The 23633-nt window shown below is 48.6% G+C and overlaps 1 protein-coding gene and 1 non-coding gene across 12 annotated transcripts in view; one reads left to right on the forward strand and one right to left on the reverse strand.

The window, feature by feature from the left end:
• Positions 1-23633, reverse strand: part of MICAL2 (microtubule associated monooxygenase, calponin and LIM domain containing 2) — a 241555-nt gene that overhangs the window by 210139 nt on the left and 7783 nt on the right. For all 11 annotated transcript variants that reach the window (XM_010812544.4, XM_010812542.4, XM_010812543.4 and 8 more), the window contains exon 2: positions 2129-2199. The gene's annotated coding sequence lies outside the window, so the exon portion shown is untranslated. The remainder of the gene's footprint in view (positions 1-2128; positions 2200-23633) is intronic.
• TRNAV-CAC (transfer RNA valine (anticodon CAC)) lies at positions 18642-18714 on the forward strand. The gene has a single exon. It is a non-coding gene; the product is annotated as a tRNA-Val (tRNA).

Below are 23633 nucleotides of genomic sequence, written 5' to 3' on the forward strand. Positions count from 1 at the left end.
CTGGTCGTTTGACCCTCCTCTGTGTGCCCCCTCTACATTCTGTGTGTCTCCAGGAAACAGGAGGGATTCTCAAGTCACAGCAGGCTGGCTAGTCAGGACCTCTCTGCCCAGACACTAAGAACCAGAACAACTTAGAGCAGCTTTCTCCTTGGTCCTCTCCTCATGCTGCTGCTTGGGATGTCAATGTGGACTCCCCTGCAATAACCCTAACCATAACCTAACCATTGCCATCCGCACCCATGGGTCCTCAGTGCCCACTAGGCCATGCCTGCCAGCTGCCCTTCCACAAGGCCTCCGCCCTGCTCCAGGCTCACCCGTCCCCCATCCTCTCTCCACCAGGTTCTTCAGTCCCTGTCTCTGCCCCTGGTCTCACAACCCCAGTGAAACTCTTGGAGGCAGGGCCAGTTTTACTCATGTCTACCTTCCCTCTAACTCTGGGTATTCTGTAAGTTCTTTACCCTCCTGGATGAGATGGTTAGATGGCATCACCGACTCAATGGACATGAGTTTGGGTAAACTCCGGGAGTTGGTGATGGACAGGGAGGCCTGGTGTGCTGCGGTTCATGGGGTCACAAAGAGTCGGACACGACTGAGTGACTGAACTGAACTGAAATATAGATTGATGGCCCCCAAACATTCTCCAATGGCTATACACAAAAGGGAGGCAGAGGAAGGAGGGAATGTGGAGAGAAAGCTAGACTGGAAATCTAGGGCCTGCCTCCAAATTCTCCATTGGACAGCAGTTGGTTATGTAATCTTGAGAAAATATCCTCAGACCAAGCCTCAGTTTCCCTATCAAGTAATGAGGGGTTTGCTCTAAATAACCTCTTGGGGTCTCTCTAATTATAAATTTTGCTTGCAGAAACCAGACTAGCCCGGTTCACAGGCAATGTGGGTCCTGGAGCTTAACAGCCTACAGTCTGATGGCTCAGTCCTCAATCTCCACGTCTGTAAAATAAACCCCTCCCAGGTTACAAGGCCCCCACGAGACAGAAGATAGGGCTTCGTGAGCCATCAAGCCCTGAAGAAATCTCAGGACCTGACCTTGAGTCAACAGTATCACCCCCTTGCCATGTGCCCAGCCCTGGTGCTGCCCAGCTCAGACAGGAATGTTGGAGGACAGGTCCTTGCTGTCGAGGCTCCTACAGCTGATGGGGAAGATGGACAGCTGGACAAAACTCAACTCAGCTGATGACACACCTGAGGTCTGAACAAAGTACTGCAGGAGTGGCAAGGAGGAGGAGGCCCCAGCTTTGCTCGGGAGAGTGAGGGATGCTTCTCAAGAGGGAAGGTGTGTCCCAGATGTGTAGACCTGTTCCAGGAATGGTGGGACAGGAGCCAGGGCAGAGAGGAGAGGCAGATAATGAGTGTGGAAAGTGACCAGAGGTGGCCTTGAAGGCCATCGAGAGAGGGATGGGCAGACACGTCCCCAAAGAAGGTCAAAGGCAGCCTTGAAGAGGACAGAGCAGGGGGACAGAGAGTGGAGCCAGGAGAACAGTGTGGAGGCTCTTATGCAGTTCACGAGGGTAACGACACCAAACAAGTTATTACTGATGTTCACCTACAGCAAGCCTTCCGGACACTAAGCCTCCATGCACCTGCTGAATCTACAGAAAGTTGTGAACAGATTTGCTCTCCTTAGAATGGAACCCAAGCAGAGGAAGATGCTGTGATCACATTTCCAATTCTTGGACAAATGGTCTACCCTGCTCTGAAGTCACTCCCTGCAGAAGCTGCCCGGCCAGATTCTTTTCTTGGCACAGACCTGGCCCAGCAGGAGGCAGAAACATCATCAGAGCTGGGAGAGGAGTCAGGATAGCTGAGCTGCTGCTATTACTTAGGGAAAGAGGAGCAGAGATTCCATCCACCCGAAGTCCACTGAGTCACACAGGTTTTTCATGTCCCCAAACACAACTCAGTCTCAATACCTGCCACCGTCCCTTCTCTGACAGCATAAGAGGGCTGTGCAGCCTTGGACATGGTAGGCAAAGACAGGCACTATTTCTCTCTTCAGAAGAGGTCCCATTCACTTGGGCTTGAAAGAAGAATGCAAGCATCCCTATCCTTCCCAAAGCCAGACCCCCAAGAGCGACTCAATGGCAGAAAAGGACTGACTGCTGTAACTTACTCGATTCTTAGGCATCGTGATGACTGAAGTCAGCTCCTCCCAGGATGATCCATGCACAGGTTGCCATCTTCCTTTAAAAACAAAGTGCGACAATGAATGTCAAGTATATTATCTTACATTACAGCTTCCAATCTTCTTCCTACCGAAAGGTCCTACATGCTGTATATTTTGCCCTGTAGTAACACTTTACCCAAGGGTTGGGACAGAGAATGTCCCAGATGGACAGTGAATGTCTCTTTGCACTCCAAGTTTTTCATGTGAAGAAAGGAATTATGTCACTTTTGTTATTATCTTTTGTCTGTCACTCTCTGGGCATCCTAAAGCTTATCACACCTCTACACAAAGGCTTGCAGAGAAAATAAGATAGATCTGGAAAAGCATGCCTTTTTTTTTTTTTTTTTTTTAAATTTTGGCTGGGCTGGTCCCTGGTTGCAGTGCACAGGCTCTCTAGTTGTGGTACTTGGGTTTAGTTGCCCCACAGCATGTAGGATCTTAGCTCCTTGACTAGGAATCAAATCCACATCTCCTGCATTGGAAGGCAGATTCTTAACCATTGGACCACCAGGAAACTCCCAAGAATGCTTTGTTAGTTGCTTCAGTAGAAACAGAAAATGCCAGAATTTCTAAGATTAAGACATGAAGAAAGTAATCAAAATGGTGTAAAAACTTGGTAACAAGTCAACAATGTAAAATTTGCCATATTTCCCAAGGTAGAAGGGTCCAAAATGCTGAATAAACTAAGAAGTCATAAAAGTGGACCATCTGATCATGGCTGAGTTTCCTAAACACTATGATTTTGGCTTCCAAGTGATTTGGTTACATCCCCTTTCTTCTGCAGAAACTTCTTCTACACCTGTTTGGAAAATGAAGCCTAGAGTTACAAAAATTCTAAAGATTTACAATTCCCAGTTTCTAAGAGGTTACCTCAAAAGGGCAAACGTTAAGACATATGTAAAAGTTGAGACCAACAAGAGGCAATCCCCACACTCCATGGACATAGGCACTCTTGGCTCAGCAAGACGGGAGGCCTAATGCCCACAAAAACACATATGTATTCTCTCTAGTACACAAGGGCTGCATTTAGAGCCTGGGATTTGGGACTCACTGTTCAAAATCCTCAGACTATCAATGAGAGAAAAGCTACTATTTACTGAACACTGGCCATGTGTGGAAGGAGGACTGTTAGAGACCAGACATGCTTTATCTCAGTGGCTCCTCACAGTCAGCAGTAAGAGGCTTGGAAAGCAGAAGGCACTTGTCAAGCCCAGGCCTGGCTCACAGGTACTCACAGTCTCTCTCCCACCACACTGAGGTGAGAGCTGTCCCACCACAGCTGTGATGGGCCCGCACACCCAATGGCAGCCACCTGGGCAGAAGTTACAGTCATCCTTGTCTTCATCTACATTATCGAGCCACACCTCTCCAGCCCCTGGCAGCTGACAAACAGGCTGGCCTGCCTTGGCCACATTCTATCAGCCTGAGCTATAGGCTCTGTGCTGTCGCCTCTAGCCAGAAGTCAGGGGCAGGAGGCCTCCACTCCTCTATTCCCCTGCAGTATCTGGGTACAGGGGGTGGAGGAACAGGACACCCTGGTGCAGAATTCCACCATTCTCAAAATCAGGTTTGAGAACCATGGAATCCCCTGATGCCAGGAATGGAAGCCCTGCCCCTGTGGGATGTTGCTGAGACCAACAGTCAGAGACAGGACCTCTTGGAGGTTTTACTTGGACTCTTTACATGGTTGGGTGGAGGTGGGCATTTTGGGACCAGTCCACAAGGGCTAACCACCAGTCAGGCCTGGGTACACGGGCCTGTGCACACACTTTGATCCAGGCACTCCAAGGGCCACCTCGTACCCTCCATATGACCAACAGTCAAACACACTTCAAGCTCCCTTTAGCACCCTTCAATCAGAAGGCCATTTTTTTCCCCTTGAGGGGCCTCAGTTTTTTCGTTGGCAAAAGGAAGAACTTGACGTAATTGGTGATTTCCTCATCAAGGATCCCTTATAACTGCCCTCATCCAGAGGCCCTGATTGTTAGACAGACCTACCAAACTAGGTGATTGTTAAGAGGAGGGAGTGGGATTAACCTACAGGAAGGCATTACAACAGATGGTTAGCATGTGCTATTTCAGATAATCCTCCCAGCAACCCAGTGAGGCAGGTAACACAAACACATCACAGACGGCAGAACTGAGGGATGGCCCAGTCTCAATCTGCACCAGCCACGGCAGCCTGGGATTCATGGTGGAGCTGGCTGGAGTCCAGGCCCACACTTGCTCCCTGACACGTTTCCCTTTGTCATCAATCAGAGTGAGGAAACAATCTCTGCTCTCATATTTGCCATCATGCCAATCCCAAACAAAGAAGTATGAAGTCTCCAGGCCCCTGGGAGGGCCTGATTTAGGTGGTGCAGGAAAGGTTTCCGGTGAGCTTGAGTAGCCTCATGGATCCCGAAAGATGTGAGAGGGACTCAGGGGACCTTCCTACTTCCATAGAGTCAGAGTCCCACTGAGGAACCTCAAGAACTTGGAACAGGGCCTGGCACCCCCTAGGCAATCCCTGAGTATTTGCTGAATGGAGGAATGAAGACATCCAGAGCTTAGATGCACTGAGGGCTTGTTCAAGAACCCTTAGGTGTGAGTTAGTGTGAGACACACCAAAATCAGCTCAGAACCACAAAGCCAGCCCCTTCGCAGTGTGTGCCGCACCCCAACCTCTGGGGACAAAGGATGAAGGCCAGATGCTGAGTCAGAACTGCTCTTCACCCCAAGTACCGGGGGAGCACTTGACAGAGCAAGGAGAATGTCTGAATACAAAGGCTGCCCAGCAAAGTGGGCACAAGCTCAGACCCTGGAACCAGGTAAACCTGAATTCCCATCCCGGCTCTGTCACTTTGGTCAGGTGGCCCTAGGCGAGTCACATAATCTCTGCGAGCTTGTTTCTTATCTGAAAGTGGGGATAACATTAGCACCTATTCCACAAGGCTGTTCAGAAGATGAAATGAGATAATGCCGTAAAGGACACAGCCTGGTGTTTAGTTCAAAGTTTGCAACCAAACAACAACAATAAATGCTGGAGATGGCATCTGCATCTTGTATTGTCTGCATCAGAGGTGGCAGTTAGGAGCACCTCTGGAGTTCTCTGCTTGGGTTCAGTCCAGGCTCTCCTACTAGCTAGCTATGTGACCTTAGCAAATTGCTTTAACTCTCTGTGCCTCAGCTTCCTGGTGTATAAAATAGGGTTGATTGTAAAGATTAAACAAGTTCTATAAAATCCCATGGACGGAGGAGCCTCGTAGGCTGCAGTCCATGGGGTCGCTAAGAGTCGAACACGACTGAGCGACTTCACTTTCACTTTTCACTTTCATGCATTGGAGAAGGAAATGGCAACCCACTCCAGTGTTCTTGCCTGGAGAATCCCAGGGATGGGGGAGCCTGGTGGGCTGCCATCTATGGGGTCGCACAGCGTCGGACACAACTGAAGCAACTTAGCAGCAGCAGCATACATAAAGAGCTTAGAATAACTTTTGGTTCAAAGTAAGCACTCAATAAAAGTTCATCTTATACTTAATTATTAATATTTCTAGCATCCTTCTAGCTTTGCTCTAATAATAGATTCCATTCCATCCCTCACTCAGCAGCCTAAAAGAAAAGCATGGGGCTCAGGATAGGTTCATCAGAGTATCTTTCTTTCCTGGCCACATTCTTAGGTATAAAGTGTGTGCAGGCACTCCACACTGGGTCAATCCAATCTAAAAAATCCTGGGGAAAGCCTGATCCTCTTGGATCACATGCAGGACTGTGTGGGGTCAGGTGGGAGCTGCCTGCCGACTCAGACTAAGTAGGGGATGCTGGTCCAGGGATGCTGGACATCACCTGTTCTCTTTCTGGGGTTGAATTCTGCAGTGCCTCCTTTGAGTTTCTGTACCTCTGCTAGAACCTTCCAGTGCATTCCATTTTGCTTAAGCTCTTTCAAGTTGGGTTTCTATCACTTGAAACCCAAAGAATCCCCACTAACAGCAGCAGTCAACAATTGGCTGCTTTATCATCACTAAATTCCACCCACACTCTCACTGAGACCCAGGCAGCCAAGAAAAAGCAAACATGGGCAGCAAGGCATCTCCACAAACTGAGGTGGCAGGAGCTGCCCACAGCCCTTGGACCCACGCCCTTCCTGGGAGAGGAAGATGCTGGAACCAAAAAGAGGAATAGCCCAGCCCTGCAGCCCTGGGCTGGGAACCCAGCCTCAGATGTGGGTCCCACTTGCCGTGAGCAATAGGAAAAGGAAAGAAGAGAAAGAAAGAGACAGCTTATTTCTAGTGGCTTCACAGTGATACAGGAAAACATCCGGGCAGCTACTTGAAACAATCCCTTTAGAGGGCAAGTGAGGAAAGAAAAATTAGCTTGTCTGAGCCCTTAAATGACTTTTGCTGATAGAATTGCATCTAACTTTCACACAGCCCTAGGATCTGGATGCTCATGCAATCCATTTTCCAGATGAGGAAGGTGAGGCTTAGAGAGATCAGTAACTCGCTGGCTGAGGTCACACTGGTAGCGCCTGCTGCGTGGGGTACCCCTCATGCTGCCTCCTCAGCACTCTCTGATCCCTGAGCCTGAGGCCTCCTCTTCCTCCAGGCTCATCTGCTGCCACTCACACCTGTGTTCAGACCCAGCCAAGGGATACAGGATACACCGCAGCCCCCCTATCTACAACCAGCATCCACCCCATCCAGAGACAGACCCCCAGGCACTGACAGAACAGGCAGCATATTGGCTCTTTCCTTCTCTGAGCATCAATTATTTCAGTCTCCAAGAGCTCCAGGGTGATGGTAACAAGACAGCATGTATCCATGGGCTTTAAACAGGATATGCATGTCAGAATCCCACAGAGATTTTTTTTGCGGGGGGAGTTGCTTTTTTCTGTCACTTTTCTCACGAGATTCTGACTCCACAGGTACAGCTACAGGGCCTGACACACAGCATGGGCTGAACAATATTAGTAAAGACTTTGTCTCATGTTCTTGCCACCTCCTGGGCCAGCACCCAAAGGGAATCTATTCCTGTACCTCCAGGCCTTCTTAGCAGCACCCTCTTAGTTCCCTCCAGGGAAAGATGCTCCACCTCCACATGTGTTTTAAAGAGTTTTAGAGAAACCAAAGCAAAAACCAAACCCTGGCCTGGTAGCAAAAACAAAGAATCAAAACGCACAGGTCACCTCCCTCACCTCCTGCAGCATCAGCTGCGGGGTGAACACATGAACCAGCACGCACAGCAGTCTTCTTCCACAGGTCCCTGGAGCTCAATGCCAAGGTCTACACAGACGTAAACTAAATAACCAGCTGGCATGAGGACTATGCAGACACAAACATCAGCTGGTACCAAAGGAGACTCAGCTGGAGAAGGAAGTGGCAGCTTCCAAAGTTTGCTGGAGAAAAACTGAAAACCATGATCTAAGATGATGTGAAAACCATCCTGACTACAATACTACAATAATGTCAAGAAGAGCAGCAGCCTTGTCAGGGCCCCAGTTGCACCCACGGGTATTGGGTAGTTCAGTAAGCCATTCCTGAGGGCCCTCACCCACTGTCCCTCGAAGGACACACACTTCACAACACCACAGGCCGCCCAGAGCTTGCTTGCCAGCTACCGGCTTTCCTGTTTGCTTTCCAGCAGCTGGGTTTAGGCAGTGGCTGCCCAGTCATGGGGGATTAGCCAGGCATGTATTTCCCTTACTTTTCTTATTCTTTTCAAAGTTTATTTTCTGCTATTTAAAAATAAATACATTAATTAAAAGGAGTGGACTGATTTGCCCTCAAGGGATGAATTGGTTTCCCTCCTCCCTGACTGGGTGCAATAAGGCACCATGCCCTGCCTGGTATTGGAATGGTATGCAGTATACTGGCAGGGACCTGTAGACAAGCTGGATCAGCTAGACATCTGAAAGGGGATGGAACGCTTGAGTGGGTCCTATTTCCTGCCCTCCTGGTTCCCATCAAATCAGCCAGGAAGAATCATTTAATAAACATTTGCTAAGTTTTCTGGCTAAGACTGTGAAAAATACCAAAAAGCAGGAGACTAGGGGTCTGAACTTGGGAAGCAGGGACAGCTGGCACTGGGGCTTGGAAGTGAGCCTCACTGAATGCATATCCTGAGACCTTGGGGCAATGATGTCTACCTTATCAAGCTAGGGTGTAGATTAAATAAAATGTGCTAAGTGTGCTAAGTCACTTCAGTCGTGTCCGACTCTGTGTGACCCCATAGATGGCAGCCCACCAGGCTCCTGCGTCCGTGGGATTCTCAAGGCAAGAACACTGGAGTGGGTTGCCATTTCCTTCTCCAATGCATGAAAGTGAAAAGTGAAAGTGAATTCGCTCATTCGTGTCCAACTCTTAGCGACCCCATGGACTGTAGTCTACCAGGCTCCTCCATCCATGGGATTTTCCAGGCAAGAGTACTGGAGTGGGGTGCCATTGCCTTCTCCGAGATTAAATAAAATAATATATGTCAAATAGTTAACAAAAGCTGCTGTGTATCAGCCGTTTACTATGAGCCAGGAATCGTGTGCTAAGTGCTTTGTGTCGATTATTTCACCAGATTCTTACAACTCGCCTGTGAGACAGGCACACCCTCAAGTTCAGATGAGGAAACTTAGAGAAATCAAAGCATCTACCCCAAATGACACAGTTCATAAGAATCATAGCTAGAACACACACCCAGACCCATCAGACTTCAAAGTCCCAGTCTCTGCTCTGCTGCCTGTTGACAAGTGTTCAAAACACATTACATAACATGTAAATGCCAAACTGGGGGCTGCTGGCTCTCCACCCAGGAGGCATATGGAAAAAAGAGGGGGAGTTTTGGCTGACAGAGTTTAGGAAACCTTTCTGAAGTAGGCAGGGCTAAATCTTAGCTTTGAAGGGTGAGACTGGAGAAAGACCAAGAAGTAAAGGAGAGCACCGCAGACCATAAAAGCAAAGAGCTGGAGGCAGGGATGAGCCAGGCAGGTAGGCAGAGAGAGGTGGCAGAGTTTGACCAAGTTGGAGAATGAGAGAAAGAGGGACTGCTCTGAGCAATGGATGGGCGCCTGAGCCATTATCTTGGTGGTCGTTCTTTCTAGGATCTCTCTCATCCTCACTCCAGAGGCACACCTGTGACTGTTCCTTTGGTCACACAATAATCATGGAGGGAATAAAAAACCATGATTATAAAGGCCCAATAACCCCTCTTTCCCCAAAGCAGGCTTAAAACCCAACCGGAGGAGCAGGTGTTTTTGCCAACTCCCAGCCTATGCTGCTGTGACAACCTGCTAGATCCAGATTCTAGCCCAAGCTCCAGGACACTGGGAATCTGAACACTGCATAAGCACCTATGTATCACCACCACCATCCTGACATTTAAGGTTCCCAAGAAGGAGAAGGCGGCACAGGTCCCAGGCTGTAGCAGATAACTCTTCACGGCAGAGTCCTTATCTCACTGGACTTCGTATTCCCAGGACATGGTAGGTACTTTCTCAATAACCTGGACCAAATGGTAAATTTTGCTTAAGGAACAACCCTACAGTTGGGTAAGTCTGGATTATAGTCCATCCTGGAGCCTGGGGTTTAGGTTCACCTTAGCTGAAAAGACCATTTGCCTGTTCACCTCCGGGAAAGGAAGTGCCCCTCGCTTCCAGGAGTGTCTGCTTTGGCCCCCAGCAACCCCATGCACCCTGGACATGGTTCTGAACTCCACACCTAGTGCCTGCTCTTCCCCCTGGGCCAAGCCGTGATGCCAGCCTCCTCCACTTCCGAGTACAGGTTCCCCCCTAACCCCTAGACCCCCCAGCCTGGGCACTGAGCTCAGTGTCTGTCCTCAGGCACTGCTCCAAATGCCGAAAGCTACAATGCCCTCCCATGTCTCAGCTCCTGATCAAGCCCAGCCCAGGCCTCGGACCCACACAAAAGGTAGAACAGGGCTGAGATGATTTAAGCAACTCTGATCGTTGGCTTAGCACAAGCCATCATCATGTGCTTTTTTAGACATAACAGGACCTGGAGGAGGGAGAGGATAAAACTGTTGAAAGGTGTGTTGGTCACATCTCCACCCCACCCTCCTCCAGAGAAGAGCAAAGGGGAAATGAGGAAGGGGCTTTGTGGGAATGGTCAATTCCTGAGTCTCCAGGTGGGGGCACCTGGGATGGGCAGGGGCACTTGTGTCATTCTCTTCCACTGGCCAGTCTGTGGGTAAATTACTTTAACTCTGAGGAGTCACGGTCTCCTTATCTATTAAATGGAGATAATAACCAATGACCATACAAGGATGACTGTGAAGACTGAGCAAGCTGTAAAGTGCCCTTAGAAATGGCAGACATTTCCCACAGTCTTAGGAGACGGGGGCTTCAAGTAAAATATTCGACTGCAAGGGAAACGGGAAACTGGGAATCCATTCTATTTGGCAAACCTTCTAGACAAGGCACATGTCTTCAGGGATGTCAAAAACATTGATTGAGACCTATTTCCTGGTCCCACACACTCACCGTCTAGTGAGGGGAAAGCTCCACCCACATTTGTACGATAAGGCAAACACGTGTTACTGGCCGGATTGTGTGGAGAGGATGGGACATTTCATTCTGGCCTCAGAATTTTGGAGGCTTTTAAAAATAATATTATAATAGTTATTAGCATAATATTTTCTTTGTGAGTACTTGCTATGGGCCAGGCACCTCTAAGTATTTACATGGCCCACCTCATTTATTTCTCATAAGAAGCCTATGAACTGGTTCACAGATGATAAAACTGAAGCACAAAGCAATTCACTTCTTTCTTGGCCTCATGCAACTGGTAAATGGTGGAGCTGGAATCTGAACCCATCAGACTGCTCCTCTAGCACACAAGGGGCGTAGTCAACCTAGACAGGTCTCAGAGACTCTCTGCAGCTGAAAGACCCTGATAAGGCCTGCAGGGATGAGTCACTGAGGGAGGGCACCGACTCACTCATGGCCTCTCCTACTTCTGGGCAGCTCTGACCGCTGCCAGGGCCTCCACTCTGATGCTGCCCCGGTCTGTTCAGGAAGTTTGGCCACAGCTCTGTACCCCCTAAGGCTCCATGTGGGCACCAAATACCAGGGGAGATTGATGTAAGAAACTGTGTGTCAATGTATATTTGCATAACGGCTCATTTATGAAGTAATTTGTGCTTATTGTAAAAGGTAGTCAGAGGGGGGATAATTTGCGAATTCAGGCTCTGCCTCTTACTCGGCTATGTGACCTCAGGCAAATCTAAGCCTCTCTGAACCTCAGCTTCTTCGTCAGTAAGATGTGGTTAGCAGTTCTCATTTCAGGCAGTCGTTTTAAAGAAGAAAGGAGGAACATGTCTACTGTAGCACCTGGCACACCATAGGCTTAATACGTTGGGATGAATCAGACGACTTCACAAAGGATTTCCATTGGAAAATCATTTTTTTCCCACAATATTTGGTGGTAACAGTAGTACTTTTAACTAGTATTCACCAGTCACTAAGTTAAATCCGTTACTGGTATTCTCTCATTTAATCCTTAAAAGCATCACTTTCTTCAATTGGTGTAGCTTTCGGACAACAGAAAGAATATGTCCAACACATTAATTTTACTCATACATGGGGAGAGAGAAATAGACTGTAAAGATGATAAACTGTAATATACAAGCTTCCTATATGACAGGCACTGTTTTACAGATATGGAGCTTGAGGCACACGGAGAAGGCAATGGCACCCACTCCAGTACTCTTGCCTGGAAAATCCCATGGATGGAGGAGCCTGGTGGGCTGCAGTCCATGGGGTCGCACAGAGTCGGACACGACTGAGCGCCTTCACTTTCACTTTTCACTTTCATGCATCGGAGAAGGAAATGGCAACCCACTCCAGTGTTCTTGCCTGGGGAATCCCAGGGACCGGGGAGCCTGGTGGGCTGCTGTCTATGGGGTCGCACAGAGCTGGACATGACTGAGCAACTTCACTTTCACTTTTCACTTCATGCATTGGAGAAGGAAATGGCAACCCACTCCAGTGTTCTTGCCTGGAGAATCCCACGGACAGGGGAGCCCGGTGGGCTGCTGTCTGTGGGGTTGCACAGAGTCGGACACGACTGGAGTGACTTGGCAACAGCTTGAGGCACAAAGAGGTTAAATAACTTGCCCAAAGTAACTCAGCCATGATTCTTAACATTCTACTATACTAAAATAATGAAAGAAAAGTCACAGCAAGAATGTGTAAGTCTCACATTCTAAGAGCTTCGGGGATTGGCGTTACCCCACAACCTGAGCCCTGTCATCATCCCTCTTCTGCCAGTGTCCACTCTCACCCTCACCCCAGTGCCATGGCTTGCTCCCTAGCTCTGGCCCACCACTCCTAGGCAGGAAATGTCAAACCAATGGGCTGTCTTAGGCCCTGGTCCTCTTGTGGAATCTCAGCCTCTCAACCAGCCTCTCTGCCTCAGTCTCCTATATCCTATCCTCTACAAAACCACTGGGGACATCTTCCCATACACTCCTCTACTCAAGAATACTCTAAGGCTCCCTGCCGCCTAGAACTGAAGACCCCAATGGATTGAAGAGGATCAATAAAGGATTCAGAGTCCCAAGAAGATCTGTCTGGAGTAGTCTCCTTCTCTTTGGCCCCAGACTTCTCACTTGCTGGCTTGTAAGTCCCAGAACAGGGTGAGTCGGCAAGGCTTTTCCTGACCACTCTAAACTTACAGCACTCCCCGACTGCTTCCCTTCACCTGCACCCAACACACCCTTGCTTCCTGCCTGCTTTAGTGTTCTTCAACCACCTCTCATCACCTGGCCTCACACATTTTAAGTCTTTACTCTCTCTCCCTCACTCCTAGAATAGAAGTCCCATATGGCAAGGGATTTTACCTTCTTTCTTTTTCCCTGCTGTAACTTCAGCACCTAGAACTGTTTCTGGCACAAAAAACTCATAAGCGCTTCCCTGGTGGCTAGTGGTAAAGAATCTGCCTAACGACACAAGAGACATGAGTTTGACTCTGGGTTGGGAAGATCTCCTGGAAGAGGGGATGGCAACTCACTCCAGTATTCTAGCATGGAAAATCCCAGGGACAGAGGAGCCTGGTGGGCTACAGTCCCTGGCATTGCAAAGAGTTGGACATGACTTAGCGACTAAATAATAACAAGAACTCATAAATAACTGCTGAATGAATAAACATTTAAAATGCCTCTAAGAAGCAAGTGTCCAAACAAAACAATGGTGGGGGTATGCCTAGTGTTTCTGGCCTCCTCTTTGCTCCTCAGAACATTTCTGGAAGATACACGAGAGATGCCTCGATTAAAATGTCTAAAAGCCAAAGTCTTCCCAGGATTTACAAGAGTTCCCTGTAGGACCCTGGGCCCTCATCCTCCCATTCCTTTTCTGAACTTTTACACACACACACACACACACCTCTCTGTCCATTATACTGAAAGCAGTCAGCATCCATCCTAAACTCCTCTGCCAGCCTCATCTCTGAGTCCCACCTTCAAGCCAGGCGATTCCCCTCCTGGACACCACTAGAGATGCTCTCATCTTCCTCCCACTTACCCATCTATACTTTACCTACTCTTGAAGATAATACCAAATGCAGCCGCATCTGCTTCCACCTCCTCCAGGAAGCTTTCCAGGCCCTCTCCAGCCTCCAGAAAACACTCCCCCACACCCACTGCTGTTTCCAGCAGTCACAAGGAAATTAGTCATGAACTACTTTGTCACTTGCCTGCTACGACTGAGCTGAACTGTTACCAAAATCTGTTCATTTAAAAAGCAAAACAAAAAAGTGTGTCTTGTTTTCCCAAGAATACTGTGAAGGCTTTGGGAGGAGAGGCTGGGCCTTAACCATATTGTCATCCACATGGCACAGGGCCTGGGGCACACAGTAGGTGCTAAATGTATGCTTTTTAATTAACTGCCCAACATAAGCTAGTCACCGTCCCAATCAGGTCACTTCCTCAATTATAGGTACCTGGACTAGCTTCTCCCAATGCCCTGATTTCTTTCTTCAGGGCCTGCTCTGACCTTGGTTATCTGCAAACCCAGTCATGCGCTTGTGTTCAGACACTTTCTAATCACACACACGCATGCACTAGGCAGATGAGGATGTCCAGGAAAGAAACGATATGTAAAGTCCCACAGGTGTGGAAAGGGAAAGGACATAGTTGTTCCAGGCAAACCCAGACATTCAGAGTGTTTCAGTTTCTTCGAATAACAGAGGAGAAAACAAAACAAACAAAAAAATACATAGTAAAATAAATTTTAAAAATAAATAAAAAAACAAAACATGATGTTTTAGGTGACTTACCACAGAAAACCAACACTCGAGGCCCAGGTGCACCTTCTGAGTACCAGCTCTAAGTAAACCGAGATTAGAACAAAAGGCAGAAAAATGTAAACTGAGATTAGGACAAAAGGCAGAAAAATCTCAAGCTACTTCTGAGCTTGGAGAGATGAGACTCAGGGAGGAATGGAGGGGGCCCTCTGTGCTGCAGAATCTCTCTGTGCTGGACCAGGGAAGGGTCTCCTGGTGTCCTCGCTGTGAGTAAGTGAGCTGTGACCAGCCCGCTCACACCTAAGGAAGCAGGCACACCTGGGAGCAGAAGGCAGCATGCCAATTCAACCAGCTGTCATCCTCTATCTACAGCTCGCCAATCAGGACTCCCAGATTATCTATGCTTTTTAAAATTTTGAATGGCAAACACTTCACTGGGTTCAAAGAGTACAGATATATCCAGGAAATGTGCCCCTCCTACTCCCGTCACATCAACCCAGTCTGTCCCTATTCTGAAACAGGTAACTCTGGTTATCAGCGGCTTGTGTCTCATCCCTGATGGTGTTTATGTACATACATGCAAACAGAAATATGTATTCTTTCTTATGGGGGGCAGACTACACACATCTCTATGCCTAGCTTTTCTCTTTTAAAGGAATGAACTTGGACTAGGACAGCGAGACAGAGGATCTCTACACAACGAAAAAGAGGTGAGTCTACGTGAAAGTCCCATGAAACAAAAAGACATTCAGGAGGACGTGTGTGCGAGGAGAGAGGGCTGAGGGAATACTCCAGAGGACAGATGTGTGAGGAGCAAGGGCTGAGGGAATATTCCAGAGGACAGCTGTGAGAGGAGAGAGGGCTGTGGGAATATTCTAGAGGACCAGTGTGTGAGGAGAGAGGGCTGAGGGAATACTCTGGAGGACCAGTGTGTGAGGAGAGAGGGCTGAGGGAATACTCTGGAGGATAGGTCTGTGAGGAGAGAGAGCTGAGGGAATACTCTGGAGGACCAGTGTGTGAGGAGAGAGGGCTGAGAGAATTCTCCAGAGTACTCGTGTGAGAGGTGACTGAGGTTAAAGGTCCAGTCACCGCAGGCACTACTGCCTTGGCATGACCCTAATCCCAAGTCAGCCGATGAGAGCCCATGGGGTTGCTGGGCAGGCAGTGACATCTACCATTCTGTTGGCATTAAAGCCCCACTGGCTAAAAGCTCCAATCAGCCTCGCTGAGCTCTTCACCTTCGAGAAGAGAGAGGAAGCGTCTACAGGAGAGGGACTAACCTAATTCCCATGGCAGCGACTGAATGGGTACTGACCACCACGGGGGACACAGGAAGGAACTGTGGAGGAAAAGCAATCATTTCCTCTGGAACTTGGGAGGGACCAAGAAGGGGAAGTTGGGTCTGAGACTCTAAGGAAACAGACTTTAAATTGCTGAAAGAATAGGAGGGCTCTGGAACCTGAGATTGAGGAAGTAAATGATTCTGATGCTCTGAAATGCAATTCTAACTGTGCAGCAGAGGATGGGGGAAGGGCAGAGGGGAGTGAAGACAAGAAGGCACAGAGAGGGAGGGGCAGGAGGGTGAGGAGGACAGGGAGGGCAGACAGGGCTTTTTAGGAAGCAGGCAGCTCACCATTATGCTTCAGAGCTGGACCTGGTGGCAACCTGACTGGATACGAACTCCCCCTCCAGCTCCTAGCTGTGAAATCTGGAGACGTCAGTGAACCCTCTGCACCTTAATTTCCTCGTTAGTAAGTGAGGATCATGAGAGTATTTCTCTAATGGGACTGACACAAGAATGAAGCGAGGGCTTCCCTGGTGGCTCAGCGGTTAAAAAAATCTGCCTGCCAATGCAGGAGACTCAGATTTGATGCCTGGACCAGGAAGATCCCACATGTTGTGGAACAACTAAGCCCAGGAGCCCCAAACTACTGAGCCTGCGCTCTAGAGCCCAGGAGCCACAACTACTGAGCCCACGCGTGCCCTGCAACTGGCAAAACCTCCCTAGAGCACGTGCTCCACAGCAAGAGAAGCTACCGCGAGGAGAAGCCGGCACACCGCCGCGAGGTTACCCCCCACCCACTGGCCACAGCTAGGAAAAGCCCAAATGCAGCAACAAAGACCCACAACAGCCAAAATGAAAATAAATAAATACTGTGTTTTCAAAAAAAGGGATGAAGTGAGTTAGTGTTTACAGAGCCCTCACACGGTGCTGGCATGTGAGTGTGAGAGAATGGAGCCATGCGGTCACACACGGAACCTTGACAAGGTGAGTTGCTGAAAAGCACGGGTCCCATCACTGGGAGAAGGATGTGAACCAAAAGAACCCCCTGAGACAGCCTCCTCGCAGACCATGAACCAGAGGAGGACAGTCTGAGACGAGCTGAGGCTGCACAACACGCCCAGACCACAGGAAGAGCTAGTGGTCATCTTGAGCCAAGAGGTCCAGAGGTACCAAGGGACCCTGGCTCCGACTCTGGGCACACAATGGCCCCTGCTGAAGAGCGCTATCCTTAGACTGACACGCCAAGATCCAAGACTGAGATGAGAAAGGGTAGGGGGTGGGGGGAGTCTGGAGTTTTAGGAAAGGATATTTAGATAATTTCAATGCCATCCACCCCCTGGTTGGCCTGGAGCACTGGAAACTCTGGCAGGTGAGACCACTGAACTGCACCTATGAGGGCACTCTGGGGACACCTGAAAGCAGTCCCAGAGCCCTCTGGGAACTGAGAGCACGTGATGTCAAGGAGTGTCCATGCCTTTCTGTGATAGGATACTTGACAGTTGGTGGAGAATTACGATAGATTTGGCATAACTAGATCCAAAAAGGCATCTGGCTAGAGGTCAGGAAAGCAAAAGGCAGAGACTGAAGCAGGGGTCCCCAAGCAAGCCGATGAAAGATCATGTCAGGAGGGGAGGACTCTAGCAGAGGGTTCTCTGCTAATAAGCATTTTACTGGCAACTTGGGCAATGCTAGGGAAAGCACATTAAACAGGATCCTGAAAAAGCTCAAGGGAAAGGGTTGCACAGAATTTAACACACTGAAATTTAACAGAAACGTTTGTTCTGAATCAGATTGGAGGAGGCTTGCACTTAAATTCTAAAGAACATGTTAAGGACAGAGGAGAAGCAGTTTAGCAATACCCCATGTTAAAAAGATCTGGTCAGGAGAATTCCATGGCGGTCTAGTGATCAGGACTATGCAGTGGGTACAGGTTTGATTCTGGGTTAGAGAACTACGATTCCGTAAGTCGTGTGGTACAGCCAAAAAAAAAAAGATTTTGTCAGGAGTAATATCAGTGAGTCAAAAATGTAAAGTAGTTGCCAGAAAAACTGATGCAATCTTGGGCTGCATTAAAAGAAATAGAATGGCCTGAATTAGGGAGGGGATACCTGCCTTCCTCTGCTGTGGTCACACCACACCATGAATATGATAGCTGGTCTGGGCACTAGCCTTGCTGTATTAGAAGGATACAGACAAAAATGGAGTTTGTTCAGAGAAGAACCACAGGAAAACACCCGAACCCACATCAAGGGTTGTAAATCTGGAAGAAAACTCAGGAGAGGACAAGAGGGCTGTGTTTAAGTATCATATTTTACTTATTAGGAGATGTGCATTTGTTTCAGTTACAGAATGTCTGAAAGCAGAATTATCTTATAATACCCTAGCATCTAACAGTCTCTAGGCCAGAGTGCAGCTGTGGCATAGTTGTCATTGCCTCATTGCCACTACCATATGGAAATTTGACTATTATTCCCCGTGACATGTCTGGACAACTGCAACCCTCAAACTTCAGGAGCCAGAACATTCAAGGACCATTTGAGGAAGAAATGTGAGTCCTAGAAAAAAGAATTCCAAAGACAATAGAGATTAAGAAATACATCACCACTTCACCAGAAATATAATATGTCAAAAAAAAAAAAAGAACACTTTGATAACTCTGAGTCAGAAAGTGATTTGAAAGATTTGGATTCCAAAAGTGAAGACATTTTCAAAATGCTGTAACTAATTTCTTTTCCTTTTTATGTGGATGCAAGAGTGATATGGACAAAAAACTTATATCTAAAATCTAAGAGAATTCTTTCAGTAAATATAAACATTTTAAGTGATAACAAAGCATTGTTCTTCAGTTTAACTGGAAGTACTTTCTATTTCTTACAGGTTCGTAAGAGAATGGTATATCTTACAATCAACAATATCACAGATTTGATTTAAAAGACAGTGTCTGGGGACTTTCTTGGTGGTCCAATGGCTAAGACTCTGCAATCACAATGCAGGGGGCCCAGGTTCAATCCCTGGTCAGGAAACTAGATCCCACATGCTGCAACCAAGAGTTCATGTGCCACTAAAGATTCTGTATGCAACAACTAAAAAAGATTGCACGTGCCACAACTGAAAAAAAAAAAAATCCTCTAGCTGCAATGAAGACCTGATGCTGCTGCTAAGTCGCTTCAGTCGTGTCCGACTCTGTACAACCCCATAGACGGCAGCCCACCAGGCCCCGCCGTCCCTGGGATTCTCCAGGCAAGAACCCTGGAGTGGGTTGCCATTTCCTTCTCCACAGCCAAATAAATATATATATAAAAAAAGTATCTGAAGAGCTTTCAAATGGGAGAGAGACTAGAGTATCGTTCTCTATGATTCCAAGGAGGAAGATCTAGGCCCAGATGCCAGAAGCTATAGGGAGCCAGGAGGGGGTATAGAAGGCTCTGTCCAAAGATGGAATGGGTCACCTCTGAGGCAAAACCCAGGCTGGACCACACTGGGGAAACCAAGCACCCATGTGACAGCTCTGTGGTCCCAAGGTCTGACAGAGAAAACTCACCACAAAGAGAAAGGCAACCCGTCTTTCTTTGTTACCCACCTACGTGCTTAGCTCAGTTATTCTCTTAAAAAGTCACCACTTAAAAGCCATTTAGGAAACAGCACTGAATGGGGGATCTGAAGCAGAGTGGAACATGGCCCGCAACTGTGTTCTCAGACTCCGGTGGGCCAGCCGGGGGCCACCTACATGCCTGCTATGTGCCAGGCGTGTGACAGGTGTGCTACATACCCTGCCCAGTTAATCCTCACAGCCCGCTGTGAGACAAGCACTGTCACCCCCATCTTACAGAAGAGAAACCTGACACTCAGAGAAAGTCAGTGGCTTTACCAAGGTGTTACTGCCACTCTGAAAGCCATGGTCAGTCCGTGACAACATGCTTCAAATAGAGGGACCTCCAAAAGTTTTGACTGGCAGAATGAATGGAGTGCTCAGCTGAGCAATCAATGAATGAACCAACTTGGCCTCATACTGGCAGCACAGATGCTAGGAGAACAAAGAAAGAGGAAAGCTGTCTCAGCGTTCCATCCCCACCCTCTATCAGAAGCTCCCACAAGCACAAAACTCATGCCATTTGCTCGCTGCTGAAGCAATTTATTCCAACACATAAAGCAACGGTGTTTCTGAGACATCTATGGCAGAGAACAGGTGCCAGCAGCTCTGCTCAAATGTCAAAGCTGTAAGCACACCAGGTTGCCATGCCTCCCACCTGCCAGGTTAACACTGGAGCGGGCAGAAGCTGAGCTCAGCTTTTGTCCCCTCCCAGGGCCAGGGTGTCCAGAGGGCTGGAGATTCAGCCAACTCCCCGCCCTATATGATCCAGTTGCCTGGAGACATCCAGTCCAGTTCCAGGCTGGCCGGCCAGCAGGCCCAGGCTTCCTCCTCCACTGGGGAGAACAACTCAAAGTGGGCACCAGATACCAGAGCAGCACCTGCCTGAAGGGGATAGTCAGGGGCTTATGAGACCATAGAAGAGGAGAATCAAGTCATTTCTGATGATGACCCACAGTGCGCTGTGAGCAGGTGACATCTGTAGAAATGATTCCAGTAAAGGAGGAGGGGATCATGGAGGTCCTTGCCCATGCCAGCTGTGCTGCCTCAGCCATGTGCAGGCATGTAACACCTTCTCTTAATTCATGGGTACCCACTTCCAGGGGTTCAGCACCCATGACTCCTCTATGCATCCCCCTCAGGCTGACCCTGAGGGAGGAGACCTCCTGTAGTAATGGTGGTGAAAAGTAAGGGCAATTCTATTGTTCTACAGCAGACAGAGCCACCGAAGCACAGAACAGGCACACTGGGGGCACAGAAAGTGATAGATGTCCCATATTCTAAGACCCTAACTGAGGCATTCCAAATGGGCTGCCTTCCTGATCAACTGAAAGACGGGGGTTGCCCATACTGACCCCTTCACACAGAAGACGGTGAGGCAAAAGCACAGACAAGGCCTTAGTCGGGCCCAGACTTAAGCACCCCTCGACCCTTCTGTTCCCCAACCCCCACGACCTTCTGGTCAGAGTACCTGTTCAGCACATGGAGGGCAGCGCAGACCTCCTAAGAGATTCCCCACCCCTGATTCTCACATAGGCTTATCTTGCACAACCTGATCTGCCTGAAGGAGCACTCTGACCATCCCTCTCCAATAGTTCCCACTGCCTGCAGGGTTAGGGCCATACTCACCCCTCTCACCAGTACTTAAGGCTAGCCTGATTCTAGCCTCAGCTTCCACAGTTCCCCCAGGCAACCCCCACATTTCTACCACGTGACATCCTGAACATACCGTTATGTTTCCACATCTCTTTGCGCTCTACCTCTCCCCATCTCTGCCTATGAAATCCTATCTTTCAAGGCCCATCTCAATGACCAACTGCCACCTCCTCCAGGAGGTCTCCCCTGACTCCCTCACACTGCAACTGTCTAATGCAACATTCCAAACTCTTATCTTGATGTGTGGGCATCTATGGGCTTGTCTAAGGCACCTCCCTCCACATTTTAGATGAAAGCTCTGCTTCTGTCATTCAGCAGAGTACCCCTCGGCGTGGCAGCTGAATACCAAGCCCTAAGGAGCGTAGGTCACCATGCTCCATGCCAGCCCAGACAGCACCCTATTTACAGTCCTTTCTGACTCCCTCCTCTACCTACTTCAAGCTGACTCATTCCCCATTCTCTCGAGGTTTAGCTCTCACCTGACAGTTAATTGGAGATAAACTAATCAATATAATATCTTTCGCAGTTAAATTCTGTATTTTTAACAAAGGCCCTTTGGAGACAAGGGCTGAAGACAAAGGTGGGAATTTTAGGCCCCAGAACTCTGGGGGCAGTAGTTCTGATAAGGGAAGATGTTGCACCAAACCACTGTGCAAGCCAGTGCTACCAGGGTGCTAAATTGTTTCAGTCATGCCTGACTCTGCTAGCCTGTTAGACTGGAGCCTGCCAGGCTCCTCCGTCCATGGGATTCTCCAGGCAAGAATACTGGAGTGGGTCACCACACCTTCCTCCAAGGGATCTTCCCTACCCAAAGATTGAACACTTATCTCTTGTGTCTCCTGCATTGGCAGACAGGATCTTTACCACTAGTGCCACCTAGGAAGTCCCAGTTCAAAGCACAAGAGACCTGCTAGAAAGGGGAGATACAGCTTGGTGCTGCAAAAGGGAAGGCCAGATCCAAGTATGCTGCCTGAGCCTGGTCACAGGCTCACAGCCTGACAGAAATGGAGGATGGAGAACAGATTCTGACCTGGCTAGGTGACTTTGAGCCAGGAACCACACGTTCTGGCCTCCACTCAGTATCAGGAAACCTTGATACTTCCCCGCCAGTTCAATGGTTAAGACTCCATGATTCCACTGAAGGGGGTGTGGTTTCCCTCCCTGGTTGGGGAACTAAGATCCCACATGCTGCAAAGTACAGCCAAAAAAACTCAATTAAACAAAAATACAAGAAGCCTCTGAGCCTCAGTTTCCCCACAGGTTAAAAAAAACAACAACAAGGTGGCAGGAGTGAGAACTAGGTGATCTCAGAGGTCCCTTCCAATCTGACATCTCAAGTTTCTGTGACTCATAGTCTCTACTCGCCCTCCCTCCTGAGAGGTCAGTATCATTTCAAACGACCTGCTTCCACTCCCCCCTTACCTTGAGCCCCACCGGAGTCCAAAGGGAAAGCTAAGGCTAAAGATCTCCCAGCCAATCAGCAGACAGCAGGCAGGCCCCTCTCAGCGTAGGGAGAAGGAAGGGGCAGAAGTGGGGGAAGATGCTGGTTTCTATGGACATACACATGCTACTCTCTCTTACTCCATTTGTCCCAACCCAGAAAGACAGTCAGCTGATTGCCTTTGCTCCCTGACCTACCTTTTTAAGAGATTACCACTGCCTGCCAAATGTAAGTGCTGCCCTAAAATCAGGACATATAAGGTCTCTCTGTTTGGATCTGAAGGGTTTCAAATGGGTAGAGTGAGCATGATGAAGAACGAAACTTGGAGGCAATCTAGGCCGTGGTGTGCAGACCTGCCAATTAAAGTTCTTTAAAAATAGCCTCTTTCTTCTCTTATGCTGAAGATAAAGATGAAGTTTCAGCAATAAACAGACATCTGCTGGAGCTTCTGAAGAAGATTAGAGCATAAACACCCCCAGAGAACAGCCATAAACAGCCCAGAGCTTTCTCCAGGCACCTGCAGCTTCCTGCTCACCAACAGTAGGGGAGAGGTGAGGGGATGAAAGGACAGAGGAAGAGGTGGTGTTCAGAGGCTGGGGTGGACACAGCAGGAAGAGGTGGTGGGGGAGAGCCCAACTTGGCAGAAAATGGAGAACTGGCTGCCATCTGCAGGGAAATAAAAGCTCAGGGATCCACCAAGAAAATTTCCAGGAAGTCATCCAGAGGATTCCATGCCAGTGTCATTCATTCTGAAAATGGGTCACTCATTACAAGTGGAAAAAAACTGACAGTTCTGAGTGCCTACCTAAGTGGGGCACTTCACAAATATTTTATTTCTACATCGATTCCCTGAGTTCAGTGTGATTATCTCCTTTTTTTTTTTTTTTTTTAACAGACTAAAACACTAGGGTTCGTTGATGCCCAAGGCCACATGGCTCCGATTCAAACCCAGGTCTGTCTTAGCACACTTGTTTGTCTTTGCCTCCGTCACCTGCACCCAGAAAGTGCCCCTGAGCGTCTAAGTGACCAGACTCTCTGCACCCACAAATCCAACCAAAGGAGGGTCCTAAATGGGAGAGGTGACAAAGTAGGGTGGAAGGGCAGGAGTCAAGCCATGCCTGGCTAATTCAGATAACTGCTGAGTCTCAGCAGCCCTGCGGGTCCTTTGGTTTTCCAGCCTGGTGGCTTCCCAGCCTGAGAGAGGAATGAAGAGGGAAATAGGCACAAATATATGCCTAGACTATCTGGAAGGAGCC

The sequence above is a fragment of the Bos taurus genome, chromosome 15 (genome assembly GCF_002263795.3).
Source record: "Bos taurus isolate L1 Dominette 01449 registration number 42190680 breed Hereford chromosome 15, ARS-UCD2.0, whole genome shotgun sequence".
Classification (NCBI taxonomy): domain Eukaryota; kingdom Metazoa; phylum Chordata; class Mammalia; order Artiodactyla; family Bovidae; genus Bos; species Bos taurus.